At 47.4% G+C, this 15,387-nt stretch overlaps 1 long non-coding RNA gene across 1 annotated transcript in view; it reads right to left on the bottom strand.

The window, feature by feature from the left end:
- Window positions 1-15,387, bottom strand: part of LOC149971325 (uncharacterized) — a 381,039-nt gene that overhangs the window by 285,376 nt on the left and 80,276 nt on the right. The window lies entirely within an intron of this gene.

Below are 15,387 nucleotides of genomic sequence, written 5' to 3' on the forward strand. Positions count from 1 at the left end.
ATACAGCCGTCGATTACCACTGCATTTCTATCAGAAACCCGTATGCATGGTGGTGGTATATGTTTGTAATGTTTCTGATCTATGCATGGATGCACTGTTGCACTGTCCAGAACGTGTGTGTGCAACACCTATCCCCCACACTCACTGTAGTAAAATACTTGTATGTAAACATGCATTTTCATAATATAGGTCTAATGACTGCTCCATATTATTTTGCAGGTTGTCATTACGTACGACCCAAAATTGAATCATTCAAAATCAAGAGTTGCTTTCCCTGATTGCTCGAGAATTTCCGGGAATGATTAATAACTTGGCAATGAGCAACGTGGCCACCTTTGCAAAGTTAGCCTTGACACCGTATCCCAAGAAATCAGAAAGCAGATTGTAAAGAAAATGCAAGCTGAGGCCAAATCATATGCATTCCTGTTTTTTTTAACCTTGCATCTTGAGTAGTACCTCGTTGGAGAATATGAAGGCTTTTTCATATGAAGCGTTGTATGATGAGTTGTCCAGGAAGACACCATTGTTTTATACCACCATCAATACTGCAACGGGTGGTTCCTGCTGCCTCCGACACCCTCCTATTGCTACCTCCGACCCCCTCCTACTGCTAAACCAACGGAATAGAGGAGGAATATGAGGAAGGGGCTGAAATAGAGATGGATGGTCCAGTGAAGGAAAGAGAGGAGGAAGACTGTGGTCCAGTGGAGGAAGAGATCGGAAGACTGGGGTCCAGTGGAGGAAGAGAGTGAAGGAGAGGAGGAAGAGGACCAATAGTCCAGGGAGAGATGGAAAAGGGACATCAACAGAGCTAAAATAAAATTAAAAGGGAGAAGGTGAACTCAGATGAAAGAGATGAGGAGGACTCTGACAAATGGAGGGGGAGGACTGATGAAAGGGAGGAAGAGGACTGATGAAATGGAGGAAGAGGACTCTAATGAAAGGGAGGAAGAGGACTGATGAAAGGGAGGAAGAGGACTGATGAAAGGGAGGAAGAGGACTGATGAAAGGGAGGAAGAGGACTAATGAAAGGGAGGAAGAGGACTCTAATGAAAGGGAGAAAGAGGACTCTGATGAAAGGGAGAAAGAGGACTCTGATGAAAGGGAGGAAGAGGACTCTGATGAAAGGGAGGAAGAGGACTAATGAAAGGGAGGAAGAGGACTCTGATGAAAGGGAGGAAGAGGACTCTAATGAAAGGGAGGAATAGGACTAATGAAAGGGAGGAAGAGGACTCTGATGAAAGGGAGGAAGAGGACTCTGATGAAAGGGAGGAAGAGGACTCTGATGAAAGGGAGGAAGAGGACTCTGACAAACGGAGGGGGAGGACTGATGAAAGTGAGGAAGAGGACTAATGAAAGGGAGGAAGAGGACTAATGAAAGGGAGGAAGAGGACTCTAATGAAAGGGAGGAAGAGGACTGATGAAAGGGAGGAAGAGGACTGATGAAAGGGAGGAAGAGGACTGATGAAAGGGAGGAAGAGGACTGATGAAAGGGAGGAAGAGGACTCTAATGAAAGGGAGGAAGAGGACTGATGAAAGGGAGGAAGAGGACTCTGACAAACGGAGGGGGAGGACTGATGAAAGGGAGGAAGAGGACTCTATTGAAAGGGAGGAAGAGGACTCTATTGAAAGGGAGGAAGAGGACTAATGAAAGGGAGGAAGAGGACTCTAATGAAAGGGAGGAAGAGGACTCTAATGAAAGGGAGGAAGAGGACTCTGATGAAAGGGAGGAAGAGGACTCTAATGAAAGGGAGGAGGACTCTGATGAAAGGGAGGAAGAGGACTCTGATGAAAGGGAGGAAGAGGACTCTAATGAAAGGGAGGAGGACTCTAATGAAAGGGGGGAAGAGTACTCTGATGAAAGGGAGGAAGAGGACTGATGAAAGGGAGGAAGAGGACTCTGATGAAAGGGAGGAAGAGGACTAATGAAAGGGAGGAAGAGGACTCTGATGAAAGGGAGGAGGACTCTAATGAAAGGGAGGAATAGGACTCTAATGAAAGGGGAGAAGAGGACTCTGATGAAAGGGAGGAAGAAGACTGATGAAAGGGAGGAAGAGGACTCTGATGAAAGGGAGGAAGAGGACTCTAATGAAAGGGAGAGGACTCTGATGAAAGGGAGGAAGAGGACTCTGATGAAAGGGAGGAAGAGGACTGATGAAAGGGAGGAAGAGGAGTCTGACAAACGGAGGGGGAGGACTGATGAAAGTGAGGAAGAGGACTGATGAAAGGGAGGAAGAGGACTCTAATGAAAGGGAGGAAGAGGACTCTAATGAAAGGGAGGAGGAGGACTCTGATGAAAGGGAGGAAGAGGACTGATGAAAGGGAGGAAGAGGACTCTGACAAACGGAGGGGGAGGACTTATGAAAGGGAGGAAGAGGACTCTATTGAAAGGGAGGAAGAGGACTAATGAAAGGGAGGAAGAGGACTCTAATGAAAGGGAGGAAGAGGACTGATGAAAGGGAGGAAGAGGACTCTAATGAAAGGGAGGAAGAGGACTCTGACAAACGGAGGGGGAGGACTTATGAAAGGGAGGAAGAGGACTCTATTGAAAGGGAGGAAGAGGACCAATGAAAGGGAGGAAGAGGACTCTAATGAAAGGGGGGAAGAGGACTCTGATGAAATGGAGGAAGAGGACTAATGAAAGGGAGGAGGACTCTGATGAAAGGGAGGAAGAGGACTAATGAAAGGGGGGAAGAGGACTCTGATGAAAGGGAGGAAGAGGACTGATGAAAGGGAGGAAGAGGACTCTAATGAAAGGGAGGAAGAGGACTCTGATGAAAGGGAAGAAGAGGACTCTAATGAAAGGGGGGAGGAGGACTCTGATGAAAGGGAGGAAGAGGACTAATGAAAGGGAGGAAGAGGACTAATGAAAGGGAGGAAGAGGACTCTGATGAAAGGGAGGAAGAGGACTCTAATGAAAGGGAGGAAGAGGACTCTGATGAAAGGGAGGAAGAGGACTCTAATGAAAGGGAGGAAGAGGACTCTGATGAAAGGGAGGAAGATGACTGATGAAAGGGAGGAAGAGGACTCTAATGAAAGGGAGGAAGAGGACTCTAATGAAAGGGAGGAGGACTCTGATGAAAGGGAGGAAGAGGACTGATGAAAGGGAGGAAGAGGACTCTAATGAAAGGGAGGAAGAGGACTCTAATGAAAGGGAGGAGGACTCTGATGAAAGGGAGGAAGAGGACTCTGATGAAATGGAGGAAGAGGACTAATGAAAGGGAGGAGGACTCTGATGAAAGGGAGGAAGAGGACTAATGAAAGGGGGGAAGAGGACTCTGATGAAAGGGAGGAAGAGGACTGATGAAAGGGAGGAAGAGGACTCTAATGAAAGGGAGGAAGAGGACTCTGATGAAAGGGAGGAAGAGGACTCTAATGAAAGGGGGGAAGAGGACTCTGATGAAAGGGAGGAAGAGGACTGATGAAAGGGAGGAAGAGGACTCTGATGAAAGGGAGGAAGAGGACTCTAATGAAAGGGAGGAGGACTCTGATGAAAGGGAGGAAGAGGACTCTGATGAAAGGGAGGAAGAGGAGTCTAATGAAAGGGAGGAGGACTCTAATGAAAGGGGGGAAGAGTACTCTGATGAAAGGGAGGAAGAGGACTGATGAAAGGGAGGAAGAGGACTCTGATGAAAGGGAGGAAGAGGACTAATGAAAGGGAGGAAGAGGACTCTGATGAAAGGGAGGAGGACTCTAATGAAAGGGAGGAATAGGACTCTAATGAAAGGGGAGAAGAGGACTCTGATGAAAGGGAGGAAGAAGACTGATGAAAGGGAGGAAGAGGACTCTGATGAAAGGGAGGAAGAGGACTCTAATGAAAGGGAGGAGGACTCTGATGAAAGGGAGGAAGAGGACTCTGATGAAAGGGAGGAAGAGGACTGATGAAATGGAGGAAGAGGAGTCTGACAAACGGAGGGGGAGGACTGATGAAAGTGAGGAAGAGGACTGATGAAAGGGAGGAAGAGGACTCTAATGAAAGGGAGGAAGAGGACTCTAATGAAAGGGAGGAGGAGGACTCTGATGAAAGGGAGGAAGAGGACTGATGAAAGGGAGGAAGAGGACTCTGACAAACGGAGGGGGAGGACTTATGAAAGGGAGGAAGAGGACTCTATTGAAAGGGAGGAAGAGGACTAATGAAAGGGAGGAAGAGGACTCTAATGAAAGGGAGGAAGAGGACTGATGAAAGGGAGGAAGAGGACTCTAATGAAAGGGAGGAAGAGGACTCTGATGAAAGGGAGGAAGAGGACTCTAATGAAAGGGGGGAAGAGGACTCTGATGAAAGGGAGGAAGAGGACTGATGAAAGGGAGGAAGAGGACTCTGATGAAAGGGAGGAAGAGGACTCTAATGAAAGGGAGGAGGACTCTGATGAAAGGGAGGAAGAGGACTCTGATGAAAGGGAGGAAGAGGACTCTAATGAAAGGGAGGAGGACTCTAATGAAAGGGAGGAAGAGGACTCTGATGAAAGGGAGGAAGAGGACTCTAATGAAAGGGAGGAAGAGGACTCTGATGAAAGGGAGGAAGAGGACTCTGATGAAAGGGAGGAAGAGGACTCTGATAAAAGGGATAAAAGAGGACTCTGATAGAACAGTGGAAACTGAAAACATTGGAATGAACCTCACCTGTGAGAGTGATAAGAGAATGTTTCAGAGAGGATGTCTGGCGATTACAAATCTAGGCCAAGGCTACATCTCTGAACAAGGCCGGGACAATCGTAGTTCACAAAACAATACAACCTTTGAACTGAACTTAATGGTCATAATATGGTCATAAATATGACATGACACATATACTGACATCTTGAGTCCATGTGCAGGGGTACGAGGTAGTTGAGATAGATATGTACATATAGGTAGGGATAGTTGAGGTAGATATGTACAGTTGAAGTCGGAAGTTTACATACACTTAGGTTGGAGTCATTAAAACTAGTTTACATGCACTTAGGTTGGAGTCATTAAAACTCGTTTTTCAACCACTCCACAAATGTCTTGTTAACAAACTATAGTTTTGGCAAGTCGGTTAGGACATCTACTTTGTGCACGACACAAGTAATTTTTCCAACAACTGTTTACAGACAGATTCTTTCACTTATAATTCACTGTATCACAATTACAGGGGGTCAGAAGTTTACATACACTAAATTGACTGTGCCTTTTATCAGCTTTGAAAACATCCAGAAAATTATGCCATGTCTTTAGAAGCTTCTGATATGCTAATTGACATCATTTGAGTCAATTGGAGGTGTACCTTTGGATGTATTTCAAGGCCTACCTTCAAACTCAGTTCCTCTTTGCTTGACATCATGGGAAAATCAAAAGATATCAGCCAAGACCTCATCTGTACAAGCAATAGTATGCAAGTATAAACACCATGGGACCACACAGCCGTCACACCGCTCAGGAAGGAGACGCGTTCTGTCTCCTAGAGATGAATGTACTTTGGTGTGAAAAGTGCAAATCAATCCCAGAACAACAGCAAAGGACCTTGTGAAGATGCTGGAGGAAACCGGTACATAAGTATCTATCCACAGTAAAACGAGTCCTATATCGACATAACCTGAAAGGCCCCTCAGCAAGGAAGAAGCCACTGCTCCAAAACCGCCATAAAAATGCCAAACTACGGTTTGCAACTGCACATGGGGACAAAGATCATACTTTTTGGAGAAATGTCCTCTGGTCTGATGAAACAAAAATAGAACTGTTTGGCCATAATGGCAGCATCATGTTGTGGGGGTGCTTTGCTGCAGGAGGGACTGGTGCACTTCACAAAATAGATGACATCATGAGGAAGAGAAAATGGTGTGGATATATTGAAGCAACATGTCAAGACATCAGTCAGGAAGTTAAAGCTTGGTCGCAAATGGGTCTTCCAAATGGACAATGACCCCAAGCATACAGTGCCTTGCAAAAGTATTCGGCCCCCTTGAACTTTGCGACCTTTTGCCACATTTCAGGCTTCAAACATAAAGATAGAAAACTGTATTTTTTTGTGAAGAATCAACAACAAGTGGGACACAATCATGAAGTGGAACGACATTTATTGGATATTTCAAACTTTTTTAACAAATCAAAAACGGAAAAATTGGGCTTGCAAAATTATTCAGCCTCCTTAAGTTAATACTTTGTAGCGCCACCTTTTGCTGCGATTACAGCTGTAAGTCGCTTGGGGTATGTCTCTATCAGTTTTGCACATCGAGAGACTGAAATTTTTTCCCATTCCTCCTTGCAAAACAGCTCGAGCTCAGTGAGGTTGGATGGAGAGCATTTGTGAACAGCAGTTTTCAGTTCTTTCCACAGATTCTCGATTGGATTCAGGTCTGGACTTTGACTTGGCCATTCTAACACCTGGATATGTTTATTTTTGAACCATTCCATTGTAGATTTTGCTTTATGTTTTGGATCATTGTCTTGTTGGAAGACAAATCTCCGTCCCAGTCTCAGGTCTTTTGCAGACTCCATCAGGTTTTCTTCCAGAATGGTCCTGTATTTGGCTCCATCCATCTTCCCATCAATTTTAACCATCTTCCCTGTCCCTGCTGAAGAAAAGCAGGCCCAAACCATGATGCTGCCACCACCATGTTCGACAGTGGGGATGGTGTGTTCAGCTGTGTGTCATGTATTGTCATGTTGTGTCTTGTTTCTGTCCTTTCCCTTCACCCTGTCTCCCTCTGCTGGTCGTTATTAGGTTACCTTTTCTCCCCCTCTTTCCCCCAGCTGTTCCTTGTCTCCTCCTAACTACCTCGTCACCCCTTTTCCCACCTGTTCCCTTTTTCCCTCTGATTAGTCCTCTATATCTCTCTCTGTTTTTGTTCCTGTCTTTGTCGGATTCTCGTTTGTGTTACTCATGCCTGAACCAGACTATTGTCGTGTTTGCTGCAACCTTGTCCTGTCCTGTCGGAATCTGCCTGTTCAGCTAACCTTGTCCTGTCCTGTCGGAATCTGCCTGTCCATCTGAGCCTACGTGTGTTTCGTCATTAAAGAAACTCTGTTTTGTTAATTCGCTTTTGGGTCCTCATTCACGCACCGTAACAGAAGAATCCGACCAAGAATGGACCCAGCGACTTCGGATCCTCTCCACTCAGCCGTCGAGATCCAGGGAGCGATGCTAGGCAGACACGAGCAGGAATTGTCTGCTGCTCGACATGCCGTTGAGACCCTGGCCACCCAAGTCTCCAACCTCACAGAACAGGTTCACCATCTCCGCCTCGATCCACCGGCCACTTCCAGGGCTTTCGAATCTCCGGAGCCCAGAATCAATAACCCGCCGTGTTACTCTGGGGAGCCCACTGAATGCCGCTCGTTCCTCACCCAGTGTGATATTGTGTTTTCTCTCCAGCCCAACACTTACTCCAGGAGCACTGCTCGTGTCGCCTACGTCATATCTCTCCTTACTGGACGGGCTCGTGAGTGGGGCACGGCAATCTGGGAGGCAAGGGCTGAGTGTACTAACCAGTATCAGGACTTTAAGGAGGAGATGATACGGGTTTTTGATCGATCTGTTTTTGGGGAGGAGGCTTCCAGGGCCCTGTCTTCCCTATGTCAAGGTAATCGATCCATAACAGACTACTCTATTGAGTTTCGCACTCTTGCTGCCTCCAGTGGCTGGAACGAGCCGGCTTTGCTCGCTCGTTTTCTGGAGGGTCTCCGCGCAGAGGTAAAGGATGAGATTCTCTCCCGGGAGGTTCCTTCCAGCGTGGATTCCTTGATTGAACTCGCTATTCGCATTGAGCGACGGGTTGATCTTCGTCACCGAGCTCGTGGAAAGGAGCTCGCGTTCTCCGTTGCCCCCCTCTCCGCATCACTACCATCTTCCTCTGCCGGCTCGGGTGCTGAGCCTATGCAGCTGGGAGGTATCCGCATCTCGACTAAGGAGAGGGAACGGAGAATCACCAACCGCCTCTGTCTCTATTGCGGTTCTGCTGGTCATTTTGTCACTTCATGTCCAGTAAAAGCCAGAGCTCATCAGTAAGCGGAGGGCTACTGGTGAGCGCTACTACTCCTGTCTCTCCTTCAAGATCCTGCACTACCTTGTCGGTCCATCTACGCTGGACCGGTTCGTCAGCTTCCTGCAGTGCCTTAATAGACTCTGGGGCGGAGGGCTGTTTTATGGACGAGACCTGGGCTCGGGAACATGACATTCCTCTCAGACAGTTAAGGGAGTCCACGGCCTTGTTCGCCCTGGATGGTAGTCCTCTCCCCAGGATTCAGCGTGAGACGCTACCTTTAACCCTCACTGTTTCTGGTAATCATAGCGAAACCATTTCTTTTTTAATTTTTCGTTCACCTTTTACACCTGTTGTTTTGGGCCATCCCTGGCTAGTTTGTCATAATCCTTCCATTAATTGGTCTAGTAATTCTATCCTCTCCTGGAACGTCTCTTGTCATGTGAAATGTTTAATGTCTGCTATCCCTCCTGTTTCCTCTGTCTCTTCTTCACAGGAGGAGCCTGGTGATTTGACAGGGGTGCCGGAGGAATATCACGATCTGCGCACGGTGTTCAGTCGGTCCAGGGCCACCTCTCTTCCCCCACACCGGTTGTATGATTGTAGTATTGATCTCCTTCCGGGAACCACTCCCCCCCGGGGTAGACTATACTCTCTGTCGGCTCCCGAACGTAAGGCTCTCGAAGATTATTTGTCTGTAGCTCTTGCCGCCGGTACCATAGTCCCCTCCTCCTCTCCCGCCGGAGCGGGGTTTTTTTTTGTTAAGAAGAAGGACGGGTCCCTGCGCCCCTGCATAGATTATCGAGGGCTGAATGACATAACAGTGAAGAATCGTTATCCGCTTCCTCTTATGTCTTCAGCCTTCGAGATCCTGCAGGGAGCCAGGTTTTTCACTAAGTTGGACCTTCGTAACGCTTACCATCTCGTGCGCATCAGGGAGGGGGACGAGTGGAAGACGGCGTTTAACACTCCGTTAGGGCACTTTGAATACCGGGTTCTTCCTTTCGGTCTCGCTAACGCTCCAGCTGTCTTTCAGGCATTAGTCAATGATGTCCTGAGAGACATGCTGAACATCTTTGTTTTCGTTTACCTTGACGATATCCTGATTTTTTCACCGTCACTCCAGATTCATGTTCAGCACGTTCGACGTGTCCTCCAGCGCCTTTTAGAGAATTGTCTTTTTGTGAAGGCTGAGAAGTGCTCTTTTCATGCCTCCTCCGTCACATTTCTCGGTTCTGTTATTTCCGCTGAAGGCATTAAGATGGATCCCGCTAAGGTCCAAGCTGTCATTGATTGGCCCGTTCCTAAGTCACGCGTCGAGCTGCAGCGCTTTCTCGGCTTCGCGAACTTCTATCGTCGTTTCATCCGTAATTTCGGTCAGGTGGAAGCTCCTCTCACAGCCCTTACTTCTGTCAAGACGTGCTTTAAGTGGTCCGTTTCCGCCCAGGGAGCTTTTGATCTCCTCAAGAATCGTTTTACATCCGCACCTATCCTTGTTACACCTGACGTCACTAGACAGTTCGTTGTCGAGGTTGACGCGTCAGAGGTGGGCGTGGGAGCCATTCTTTCTCAGCGCTCCCTCTCTGACGACAAGGTCCACCCTTGCGCGTATTTTTCTCATCGCCTGTCGCCGTCGGAACGTAACTATGATGTGGGAAACCGCGAACTGCTCGCCATCCGCTTAGCCCTAGGCGAATGGCGACAGTGGTTGGAGGGGGCGACCGTTCCTTTTGTCGTTTGGACTGACCATAGGAACCTTGAGTACATCCGTTCTGCCAAACGACTTAATGCGCGTCAGGCGCGCTGGGCGCTGTTTTTCGCTCGTTTCGAGTTCGTGATTTCTTATCGTCCGGGCTCTAAGAACACCAAGCCTGATGCTTTATCTCGTCTCTTCAGTTCTTCAGTAGCCTCCACTGACCCCGAGGGGATTCTCCCTGAGGGGCGTGTTGTCGGGTTGACTGTCTGGGGAATTGAGAGGCAGGTAAAGCAAGCACTCACTCAAACTCCGTCGCCGCGCGCTTGTCCTAGGAACCTTCTTTTCGTTCCCGTTCCTACTCGTCTGGCCGTTCTTCAGTGGGCTCACTCTGCCAAGTTAGCCGGCCATCCTGGCGTTCGGGGTACGCTTGCTTCCATTCGCCAGCGTTTTTGGTGGCCCACCCGGGAGCATGACACGCGTCGCTTCGTGGCTGCTTGTTCGGTCTGCGCGCAGACTAAGTCCGGTAACTCCCCTCCTGCCGGCCGTCTCAGGCCGCTTCCCATTCCCTCTCGACCGTGGTCTCACATCGCCTTAGATTTTGTCACCGGACTGCCTTCGTCAGCGGGGAAGACGGTTATTCTTACGGTTGTCGACAGGTTCTCTAAGGCGGCTCATTTTATTCCCCTTGCTAAGCTTCCTTCTGCTAAAGAGACGGCACAAATCATCATCGAGAATGTTTTCAGAATTCATGGCCTTCCGTCAGACGTCGTTTCGGACAGAGGTCCGCAATTCACGTCTCAATTTTGGAGGGAGTTTTGCCGTTTGATTGGGGCTTCCGTCAGTCTCTCTTCCGGCTTTCACCCCCAGTCTAACGGTCAAGCAGAACGGGCCAATCAGACTATTGGTCGCATCTTACGCAGTCTTTCTTTTCGCAACCCTGCGTCTTGGTCAGAACAGCTCCCCTGGGCAGAATACGCCCACAACTCGCTTCCTTCGTCTGCGACCGGGCTATCTCCTTTTCAGAGTAGCCTCGGGTACCAGCCTCCGCTGTTCTCATCTCAGTTCGCCGAGTCCAGCGTCCCCTCCGCTCAGGCTTTTGTCCAACGTTGCGAGCGCACCTGGAAGAGGGTCAGGTCTGCACTTTGCCGTTATAGGGCGCAGACTGTGAGAGCTGCTAATAAGCGTAGAACTAAGAGTCCTAGATATTGTCGCGGTCAGAGAGTTTGGCTCTCCACTCAGAACCTTCCCCTTAAGACCGCTTCTCGCAAGTTGACCCCGCGGTTCATTGGTCCGTTCCGTATCTCTCGGATCATTAATCCTGTCGCAGTGCGACTTCTTCTTCCGCGATATCTTTGTCGCGTCCACCCGGTCTTCCATGTCTCCTGTGTCAAGCCCGTTCTTCGCGCCCCCGCTCGTCTTTCCCCCCCCCCCATCCTTGTCGAGGGCGCACCCATCTACAGGGTCCGTAGGATTTTGGACATGCGTCCTCGGGGCCGTGGTCATCAGTACCTAGTAGATTGGGAGGGGTACGGTCCTGAGGAGAGGAGTTGGGTTCCCTCTCGGGACGTGCTGGACCGTGCGCTGATCGATGATTTCCTCCGTTGCCGCCAGGCTTCCTCCTCGAGTGCGCCAGGAGGCGCTCGGTGAGTGGGGGGGGTACTGTCATGTATTGTCATGTTGTGTCTTGTTTCTGTCCTTTCCCTTCACCCTGTCTCCCTCTGCTGGTCGTTATTAGGTTACCTTTTCCCCCCCTCTTTCCCCCAGCTGTTCCTTGTCTCCTCCTAACTACCTCGTCACCCCTTTTCCCACCTGTTCCCTTTTTCCCTCTGATTAGTCCTCTATATCTCTCTCTGTTTTTGTTCCTGTCTTTGTCGGATTCTCGTTTGTGTTACTCATGCCTGAACCAGACTATCGTCGTGTTTGCTGCAACCTTGTCCTGTCCTGTCGGAATCTGCCTGTTCAGCTAACCTTGTCCTGTCCTGTCGGAATCTGCCTGTCCATCTGAGCCTACGTGTGTTTCGTCATTAAAGAAACTCTGTTTTGTTAATTCGCTTTTGGGTCCTCATTCACGCACCGTAACACTGTGTTGCTTTTACGCCAAACATAACGTTTTGCATTGTTGCCAAAAAGTTCAATTTTGGTTTCATCTGACCAGAGCACCTTCTTCCACATGTTTGGTCTCCCAGGTGGCTTGTGGCAAACTTTAAACGACACTTTTTATGGATATCTTTAAGAAATGGCTTTCTTCTTGCCACTCTTCCATAAAGGCCAGATTTGTGCAATATACGACTGATTGTTGTCCTATGGACAGAGTCTCCCACCTCAGCTGTAGATCTCTGCAGTTCATCCAGAGTGATCATGGGCCTCTTGGCTGCATCTCTGATCAGTCTTCTCCTTGTATGAGCTGAAAGTTTAGAGGGACGGCCAGGTCTTGGTAGATTTGCAGTGGTCTGATACTCCTTCCATTTCAATATTATCGCTTGTACAGTGCTCCTTGGGATGTTTAAAGCTTGGGAAATCTTTTTGTATCCAAATCCGACTTTAAACTTCTTCACAACAGTATCTCGGACCTGCCTGGTGTGTTCCTTGTTCTTCATGATGCTCTCTGCGCTTTTAACGGACCTCTGAGACTATCACAGTGCAGGTGCATTTATACGGAGACTTGATTACACACAGGTGGATTGTATTTATCATCATTAGTCATTTAGGTCAACATTGGATCATTCAGAGATCCTCACTGAACTTCTGGAGAGAGTTTGCTGCACTGAAAGTAAAGGGGCTGAATAATTTTGCACGCCCAATTTTTCCGTTTTTGATTTGTTAAAAAAGTTTGAAATATCCAATAAATGTCGTTCCACTTCATGATTGTGTCCCACTTGTTGTTGATTCTTCACAAAAAAATACAGTTTTATATCTTTATGTTTGAAGCCTGAAATGTGGCAAAAGGTCGCAAAGTTCAAGGGGGCCGAATACTTTCGCAAGGCACTGTACTTCCAATGTTGTGGCAAAATGTCTTAAGGACAACAAAGTCAAGGTATTGGAGTGGCCATCACAAAGCCCTGACCTCAATCCTATATAAAATATGTGGGCAGAACTGAAAAAGCATGTGCGAGCAAGGAGGCCTACAAACCTGACTCAGTTACACCAGCTCTGTCAGGAGGAATGGGCCAAAATCCACCCCTTATTGTGGGAAGCTTGTGGAAGGCTACCCGAAACCTTTGACCCAAGTTAAACAATTCAAAGGCAATGCTACCAAATATTTATTGAGTGTATGTAAACGTCTGACCCACTGAGAATGAGATGAAAGAAGTAAAAGCTGAAATAAATCATTATCTCTACTATTATTCTGACATTACACCTTCATAAAATAAAATGGTGATCCTAACTGACCTCTAAGACAGGACATTTTTACTAGGATTAAATGTCAGAAATTGTGAAAAACTGAGTTTAAATGTATTTGGCTAAGGTGTATGTAAACTTCTGACTTAAACTGTACATATAGGTAGGGATAGTTGAGGTTGATATGTACATATAGGCAGGGATAAAGTGACTAGGCAGCAGGATAGATAATAAACAGCAGCGTATGCAACGAGTCAGAAGAGGAAGTGCGAAAAGGATCAAAGCAGATAGTCCGGGTAGCTGCTATTGGTTAACTATTTAGTGACTCATCACATAAGCTGCTGTAACTGTTTATTATCTATCCTGCTGCCTAGTCACTTTATCCCTACCTATATTTACATATCTACCTCAACTATCCCTACCTATATTTACATATCTACCTCAATTACCTTGTACCTCTGCACATGGACTCAGTAGTGTATACAGACCAAGTTATCGTTACACATTCTGTATTTATTCCTTGTGTTAATATTTCTCTCTAAAACATTGTTGGGAAGGTCTTCTACATCTGCATTGCTTGCTGTTTGGGGTTTTAGGCTGGGTTTCTGTACAGCACTTTGTGACATCGGCTGATGTAAAAAGGGCTTTATAAATACATTTATTTTTTTGTCTACACTTGTTGTTTACAAATCATATGACAAATAACATTTGATTTGATTTAGCAGTCTTTTAAGTTGGGGGTAGAATATGTTCAGGGTCCTGTTGGTTCCAAACTTGGTGCATCAGTACCACTTGCCGTGCGGTAGCAGAGAGAACAGTCTATGACTTGGGTGGCTGGGGTCTTTGACAATTTTTAGGGCCTTCCTCTGACACCGCCTGGTATAGCGTTCTTGGATGGCAGGGAGCTCGGCCCCAGTGATGTTCTGGGCCGTACTCACTACCCTCTGTAGCGTCTTGCGGTCGGATGCCAAGCAGTTGCCATACCAAGCGGTGATGCAGCCAGTCAAGATGCTCTCGATGGTGCAGCTGTAGGACGTTTTGAGGATCTGAGGGCCCCATGCCACATCTTTTCAGCCCTCTTCGCGACTGTGAAAATGTCTTAGTGATGTGGACACCCAAGGAACTTGAAGCTCTCGACCAGCTCCACTACAATTACGTCAATGTGGATAAGGACATGCCTGGCCCTCCATTTCCTGTAGTTCTGTAATCCTTCTTTGTCTTGCTGATGTTGAGGGAGAGGTTGTTGTCCTGGCACCACACTGCCAGGTCTCTGACCTCCTCCCTTATAGGCTGTCTCATCATCGTTGTGTCTTCGGTAAACTTAATGATGATCTTGGAGTCGTGCACGGCTAAGCAGTCGTGGGTGAACAGGAGGGGACTAAGCATGCACACCTGAGGGGGGCCCAGTGTTGAGGGTCAGCATAGCGAGTATGTTGTTGCCTACCCTCACTGCTTAGGGGCAGCCCGTCAGGAGGTCCAGGATCCAGTTACAGAGTCAGAAGTCAAGTGACAACAGTGTAATTTTCCATGTATTGGAAACACGGGAGGTTTGGTGGCAGCTAACTTGGGGAGGACCGGCTTGTGGTAATGTCCGGAGAGGAGTGAGTGGAATGTTTTCCATGCGTTTTATGTCTTTGCAGCCATTATTATGAGCTTCCTCCCCTCAGCAGCCTCCACTGATTGGAAATAGTTAGATATACCACCAGAGAGATATACTACAAAGCAAGCTAGATCTTAGCAGGGTTTTCTAAAGCTGGCCAGCTTCAGTTATCTTCACCTTCCAGCTCAGGCTTCATCTGTACTACTACAGTGGGTTGCTTGTCCATCTGCCGCTAAATCTAGCAGGGTTGTAACTGCGTGTGCATATTACACGTGGCTAGTCGAACGCAGAACTCTTCATTGAGGCAATGCTTAAACATCAATCCATGGGCAAAAACTGTGCCACATTTTCATTTCCCGAAATCAAAATGAAAGACAAATTGTTTTGCAAATTCATCAGACGTGATGTAGACTTTTAGAAGTGGTGTCTTCATGTGATTGCTTTGGTGTAGTTATCAATGCAAGACCACCTATTTCCCCACTCCTATCGATACAATAATTGTATTAAGACATACAAAAGTTTTGCTGTGCGTGAAGTTTCAAATGCATTTTTCATTACTAAATGTGCAATGTGATAGGTATTTTAACATTACAATTCAACACACGAACATGTTTGATTAATAAAATATTTTATCAAACGAAGTGGATGATGATGCAGTCTTTGCGAGAGAGAATCTGATTTATTGCGTCCTCGACACGCGGTTTGGACACTTTATACCGGATAAATGTAGTTAGCCTGCCTAGGAGCAGGTCAGATCTGAATGATTCGTTGCTATAGAAATTAATTTGACTAATTAAAGGCAAACCACTTTC

Source organism: Oncorhynchus mykiss, chromosome 27 (genome assembly GCF_057628025.1).
Source record: "Oncorhynchus mykiss isolate SJ-2025 chromosome 27, ASM5762802v1, whole genome shotgun sequence".
In the NCBI taxonomy this organism is placed as follows: Eukaryota; Metazoa; Chordata; class Actinopteri; order Salmoniformes; family Salmonidae; genus Oncorhynchus; species Oncorhynchus mykiss.